This window comes from Nycticebus coucang, chromosome 22, assembly GCF_027406575.1.
Source record: "Nycticebus coucang isolate mNycCou1 chromosome 22, mNycCou1.pri, whole genome shotgun sequence".
NCBI classification, from domain to species: Eukaryota; Metazoa; Chordata; class Mammalia; order Primates; family Lorisidae; genus Nycticebus; species Nycticebus coucang.
The window spans coordinates 38,306,355-38,313,807 of record NC_069801.1 but is presented as its reverse complement, the minus strand read 5'-3'; positions in this window follow the sequence as shown (position 1 = coordinate 38,313,807).

The following is a 7,453-nucleotide window of genomic DNA, read 5'->3' as shown; positions in this document are numbered from 1 at the left end:
GGTATGTTTTTCCATTTTTGAACCTCTTCAGCTATTTCTTTTCTTAGAGTTTCATAGTTCACTTTATAGAGATCTTTCATGTCCTTTGTCAGGTAAACTCCCAAATATTTCATCTCCTCTGGCATTAGTGTAAATGGAATAGAACTCTTGATTTGTTTTTTTTTTCAGCTTGGCTAGTGTTCGTAGATATAAAAGCTACAGATTTATGAGTATTGATTTTGTAACCTGAGACATGGCTGTATTCCTTGATCATTTGTGACAGTTTTGTAGTAGAATCCATGGTATTTTCCAGATATATAATCATATCATCTGCAAAGAGGGAAAGTTTGATCTCTCCTGTCCGTATATGGATACCCTTGATCTCCTTTTCTTCCCTAATTGCAAGGGCTAAAACTTTCATTATAATGTTAAAAAGAAGTAGAGACAATGGGGAATCTTGCCTGGTTCCTGATCTGAGTGGAAATGGTTTTGATTTAACCCCATTCAATACGATATTGGCTGTAGGTTTGCTGCAGATGGTCTCTATTAGTTTAGGAAATGTCCCTTCTATACCCATTTTCCTTTTTTTCTCTCTTTATTTAAATTATCAGCACTATTTGTATTTTATTTATTTTATTTATTCTTTTTTTATTAAATCTTAGCTATGTACATTGACATGATCATGGGGAATCATACACTAGTTTCACAGAACGTTTGACACACTTTCATCACAATCGTTGACATAGCTTTCCTGGCATTTTCTCAGTTATTGTGCTAATACATCTACATTCCACATTCACTAAGTTTCACATACACCCTTGTAAGATGCACAGCAGGTGTAATCCAATCAATCTCCCTCCCTCTACTCCTATTCCCCTCCCTCCCCTCTCTTTCCCCCTCCCCCTATTCTTAGGTTGTTAACTGGGTTATAGCTTTCATGTGAAAGCCCTTAATTAGTTTCATAGTAGGGCTGAATACATTGGATAATTTTTCTTCCATTCTTGAGATACTTTACTAAGAAGGATATGTTCCAGCTCCATCCATGTAATCGTGAAAGAGATAAAGTCTCCATTTTTCTTAAAGGCTGCATAATATTTCATGGTGTACATATACCACAATTTATTAATCCATTCGTGAATTGATGGACACTTGGGCTTTTTCCATGACTTAGCAATTATGAATAGGGCTGCAATTAACATTCTGGTACAAATATCTTTGTTATGATGTGAATTTTGGTCTTCTGGGTATATGCCCAGTAGGGGAATTGCAGGATTGAATGGCAGCTCTATTTTTAGATCTCTAAGTGTTCTCCATATCTCTTTCCAAAAGGAATGTATTCATTTGCATTCTCACCAGCAGTGCAAAAGTGTTCCCTTTTCTCCACATCCATGCCAACATCTCTGGTCTTGAGATTTTGTGATATAGGCTAGTCTCACTGGAGTTAGATGATATCTCAAAGTAGTTTTGATTTGCATTTCTCTGATGATTAAAGATGATGAGCATTTTTTCGTATGTCTGAAGGCTGTGCGCCTGTCTTCTTCAGAGAAGTTTCTCTTCAAATCCCTTGCCCAGCCTGCGATGGGATCCCTTGTTCTTTTTTTGCTAATGCATTTGAGTTCTCTGTGGATTCTGGTTATTAAACCTTTGTCAGAGACATAACCTGCAAATATCTTCTCCCATTCTGAGGGCTGTTTGCTTACTTTGCTTACTGTGTTCTTTACTGTGTAGAAGCTTTTTAGTTTGATCAAGTCCCAGTAGTGTATTTTTGAGGTGCTTCAATTGCCCGGGGGTCCTCCTCATAAACTACTCACCCAGACCTATTTCTTCAAGGGTTTTCCCTGCACTCTCCTCCAGTATTTTTATAGTTTCATGTCTTAAGTTTAAATCTTTAATCCAGTGAGAGTCTATCTTAGTTAATGGTGAAAGGTGTGGGTCCAGTTTCAGTCTTCTCCAGGTTGCCAGCCAGTTCAACCAGCACCATTTGTTAAATAGGCTATCTTTTCCCCACTGGACGTTTTTATTGGCTTGTCAAAGATCAAATAACAGTAAGTAGTTGGATTCATCTCTTGGTTCTCTATTCTGCTCCAGACATCTACTTCTCTGTTTTTGTGCCAGTACCATGCTGTTTTGATCACTATCCATTTGTAGTAAAGTCTGAGGTCTTGTAGCGTGATCCCTCCTGCTTTGTTTTTATTTGTCAGTAATGTCTTCGCTATTCGATTTTTTTTCTGATTCCATATAAAACTAAGTATTGTTTTTACAAGATCTTTAAAGTATGACAGTGGAGCTTTAATAGGGATTGCGTTGAAATTATATATTGCTTTGGGTCGTATGAACATTTAACGATGTCAATTCTTTCCAGCTGTGAGCATGGTATGTTTTTCCATTTGTTGACATTTTCAGATATCTCTTTTGTTAGAGTTTCATAGTTCTCTTTATAGAGGTCTTTCACGTCCTTTGTTAGATAAATTCCCAAATATTTCATTTTGTTTGGCACTACTGTGAATGGGATAGAGTCCTTTATTGTTTTTTCAACTTGACTATTGTTGGTATATATAAAGGCTACCAATTGATGAATATTGATTTTGTAACCTGAGATGCTGCTGTATTTCTTGATCACTTCTAGGAGTTTTATAGTAGAGTCCCTAGTGTATCATCTGCGAAGAGCGAAATTTTGATCTCTTCTGATCCTATATGGATACCCTCGATCACCTTTTCTTCACTAATTGCGGTTGTTAATACTTCCATTACAATGATAAAAAGCAATGGAGACAATGGGAAGCCTTGTCTAGTTCCTGATATTAGTGGAAATGATTCCAATTTAACTCCATTGCATATGATATTGGCTGTGGGTTTGCTGTAGATGGCCTCTATCAGTTTAAGAAATGTCCCTTCTATACCAATTCTCTTAAGTGTTCTGATCATGAAGATATGTTGGATATTATCAGAAGCTTTTTCTGCATCGATCAAGAGAATCATATGGTCTTTGTTTTTTAATTTGTTTATGTGCTGAATTATACTTATAGATTTACGTATATTGAACCACCCTTGAGACCCTGGGATAAAACCGTCTTGGTCACAATGTATAATTTGTTTGATGTGTTGCTGGATTCTGTTTGTTAGGATCTTTTTTTTTTTTTTTTTTTTTTTTTGTAGAGACAGAGTCTCACTTTATGGCCCTCGGTAGAGTGCCGTGGCCTCACGCAGCTCACAGCAACCTCCAACTCCTGGGCTTAAGCGATTCTCTTGCCTCAGCCTCCCGAGTAGCTGGGACTACAGGCGCCCACCACAACGCCCGGCTATTTTTTGGTTGCAGTTCGGCCGGGGCCGGGCTTGAACCCGCCACCCTCGGTATATGGGGCCGGCGCCTTACCGACTGAGCCACAGGCGCCGCCCCCTGTTTGTTAGGATCTTGTTAAATATTTTTGCATCTGTATTCATTAGTGATATTGGTCTATAATTTTCTTTTCTTGTTGGGTCTTTTCCTGGTTGGGGGATCAGGGTGATGTTTGCTTCATAGAACGTGTTGGGTAGTCTTCCTTCTTTTTCTACCTTTTGGAACTGGTTGAGTAGTATAGGTACTAGTTCCTCCTTAAAGGTTTGGTACAATTCTGACGTGAAACCATCTGGTTCTGGGCTTTTCTTTTTAGGGAGGTTTTGTATGGTTGATGCTATTTCAGAACTTGATATGGGCCTATTCAGCATTTCCAGTTGATTATGGCTAAGTCTTGGAAGGTGGCGTGCTTCCAAGTATCAGTGAATTCCTTCAGATTTTCATATTTCTGAGAATAAAGTTTCTTGTAATATTTGTTAAGGATTTTTTGGATTTCTGAGGAGTCTGTTGTTATTTTGTTTTTGTCTTTTCTGATTAATGAGATTAGAGATTTTCCTTTTTTATGATTAGACTGGCCAAAGGTTTATCTATTTTATTGACCTTTTCATAAAACCAACTTTTTGATTTATTGATCTGTTGCAATATTCTTTTGTTTTCAATTTCATTTAATTCTGCTCTAATTTTGGTTATTTCTTTTCTTCTACTGGGTTTAGGGTTGGAATGTTCTTCGTTTTCCAGTTGTTTGAGATGTCCCATTAAGTTGTTAACTTCCTCTCTTTCTATTCTCTTGAGGAAGGCTTGCAGTGCTATAAATTTCCCTCTTAGAACTGCCTTTGCAGTGTCCCAGTGGTTCTGATAGTTCGTGTCTTCATTGTTGTTTTGTTCCAAAAAATTGGCAATTTCTTTCTTAATCTCATCTCTGACCCAGCTATCATTCAGCATAAGGTTATTTAACTTCCATGTTTTTGTATGAGTATGCAGATTCCTGTTGTTACTCAGCTAGACTTAAATTCCATGGTGGTTTGAGAAGATGCATGGAATAATATCTATTCCTTTAAATTTACTGAGGTTAGACTTGTGACCTAAGATGTGATTGATTTTGGAGTAGGTTCCGTGGGTTGATGAGAAGTATGTGTATTCAGTTTTGTTGGGATGAAATGTTCTGTAGATGTCTGCTAAATCCAGATATTGGATGGTTAAGTTTAAATCTAAAATTTCTTTGCTCAGCTTCTTATTGGAGGATTGATCCAACACTGCCAAAGGCTTGTTGAAATCCCCGACTATTATGAAGTTGGAGGAAATCAAGTTGCTCATATCAGTTAGAGTTTCTCTTATAAATTGAGGTGCATTCTGGTTGGGTGCATATATATTAATAATTGAAATCTCATCATATTGAGTATTACCCTTAACAAATATGAAGTACCATTCTTGTCCTTCCTTACTTTTGTTGGTTAAAGCCTATTGTATCTGCAAATAAAATTGTGACACCTGCTTTTTTCTGATTACCATTTGCCTGAAATATGGATGACCATCCTTTCACCCTCAGTCTATATTTGTCTTTTAAGTTAAGATGTGACTCTTGTATGTAACAAATATCTAGCCTGAGTTTTTGTATCCAGTCAGCTAACCTATGCCTCTTTAGAGGACAGTTTAAGCTGTTTACATTGATGGAGAATATTGGTAAGTCTGGTAAAATTTTGAGTATCGAGTTTTTCAAAGGTCCATTATATATTTTTAATCCATTTGCCAGTGTGGAAGTTGGAGTTTGATCCGAAGTTTCTGAGTGAGTTTACTTTTGTTGTATAGGATTGGGTTGGTCATTATGGAGGATAGGTCTGGGAATATCCTGAAGAGCTGATTTGGTTATGGCAAATTTATTCAACATATAAATTTCATTAAAGCATTTGATTTCTCCATCATAAATGAACTCAGTTTAGCTGGATACAAGATCCTGGGAAAGTTATTTTGCTTTAGGAGATTAAAAGTCTATGACCACCCTCTTCTAGCTTGAAAAGTTTCAGCAGAGAGATCTGCAGTCATTCTAATATTCTTTCCTTTGAAGGTAATGGCTTTCTTTCACCTGGCCGCTTTGAGAATTTTCTCCTTCATGTTGACTTTAGCGAAGCTAATTATGATATGCCTGGGGGATGTCTAATTGGGGTTGAGTGTGGGGGTTCTGAAGCTGTCTGCTATCTGAATTTCAGAATCTCTAGGCATGTCTGGAATATTTTCCTTCATAATTTCCTGTAGAAGCGCCTCTGTGCCCATCGAAGTCACTTCATTGGTTTCTGGAATCCCAATTATTCGTATATTGCCCTTCTTCAAATTATCACAGAGCTCTCTGACAGAATGATCCATTTTTGCTCTCCATTTCTTTTCCTCTTCGAGAGTTTGGGAGCATTCATAGGCTTTATCTTCAATGTCAGAAATCCTTTCCTCTGCTTGCTCCATTCTGTTGCTGAGGGATTCTACTGTATTTTTCATATCTTTGAGGGCTGCAAATTCTTGCTTCAGTGTGTCTAAGTCTTTGGTGGTTTCGTCTTTAAATTCATTAAATTCTTGAGACAACTTGTGAACTTCTCCTCGAATTCCTAATTCCACTTTATTAATCTTGTCTGCAATCCAAATTCTGAATTCGATTTCTGACATCTCAGCCAGTTGTTCATGGATGCAATCTTCAATTACATCTGCCATATCTTTCCTTTGGGGGGGGTTGATCTATTCTGGTTATTTATGTTACCACAGTTTTTCCGCTGATTCTGCCCCATGGTTGTTTTACTCCCTTTGGTTTTTCCCCTGGGGCTTTGTTGAGGGCCCTGTACAGTGTTGTGGCCTGAGAAACTGTTGCCCTGTCTGGTGTGGTGGGGCTAAGTGGTTCTGTCTTGTTTTCAGCTGGTTTCTGTTCAACCCTAGTAAACATTTACTCTGGGTTTAAGTCTGAGCTGTGGGGAAAAACCAGCCCACCTCTGGCACCAATTGGAAAAGGAAAATCAAACCTTCCTACAACCGTACACCCAGGGCACCACCTGAAAAGTCCTCAGTCTATTGGTTCAGTTCAAAAGGTCCAAATCTATTGTCTCAGTCGGCACCTGTCTCAGGTGGGAGAGTTCAAGAGGTCTCTGGCAGCTGGGTTATAGGGGTCTGGTGACTAGTCTGATATGGTTTACTCCAGTGCTGCGTGGTGTCAGGAGGAGCCACCTAGAAAATATATCAGTCTGGGAAGGCTGATGTCTCCTTCCCCACCTTGCCCCTGTGTCAGATCCAGTCACTGATATCACTGCAGATGGCTGACCCATTTGCCTGTAGTGAACAGATACTCCAGGGCTTGCGCCTGCCTGAATTGCAAGGAAATCTGCCAGGCCTCTGCACTCTGTCGCTATCTAGCAGGAGGAGGTGAGGCCTGACATCCTCAGGCTCTTGATGAAGGTCGGGGGTGTTCACTGAGGCTCAGGCCCGCCCCTGATTGATGTTACTGACAGAGAAGAACAGAACAGAACAACTTTACGGGATTCTGTCTCTGTTTCTGCTAAAATCGCCTGCAGAAGAGAAGCTTTTCTGAGTTCGGTTACCTTTCTGAGTCAGCCCCGCCCTGGAAGCTTCCCAGGTTTGTGAGTAGCCTCAGGCAAATCCTTTACTTACGGGTGCCCTCCTCTGGTTGCCCATGGAGACAGGGGTGTGTCTTCAGAATATCCAGGAGTGAGCCGCTGTGCTGTTAAAAAAGAGTGGCTGTTGGGTGGCACCTGTGGCTCAATGAGTAGGGCACTGGCCCCATATGCCGAGAGTGGTGGGTTCAAAACCCAGCCCTGGCCAAACTGCAACAACAAAAAAATAGCCGGGTTTTGTGGCGGGCACCTGTGGTCCCAGCTGCTTGGGTGGCTGAGGAAGGAGAATCACATAAGCCCAGGAGCTGGAGGTTGCTCTACCGAGGGCAGTAAAGTGAGACTCTGTCTCCACAAAAAAAAAAAAAAAAAAAAAAGAGCAGCTGTTGATCCACCTCCGGGAACCACCGTCCTGTTGTTGCTCGCACCTAGCTGACCCTTCTCTCTTTGCTCCCGTGCCCCAGAGTCAGCACTGACCGGTAGCAGTTTATGCTCTGTCCACACCCCTTGAGAAATCACCCCAAAATCTGGACTCCTGGGG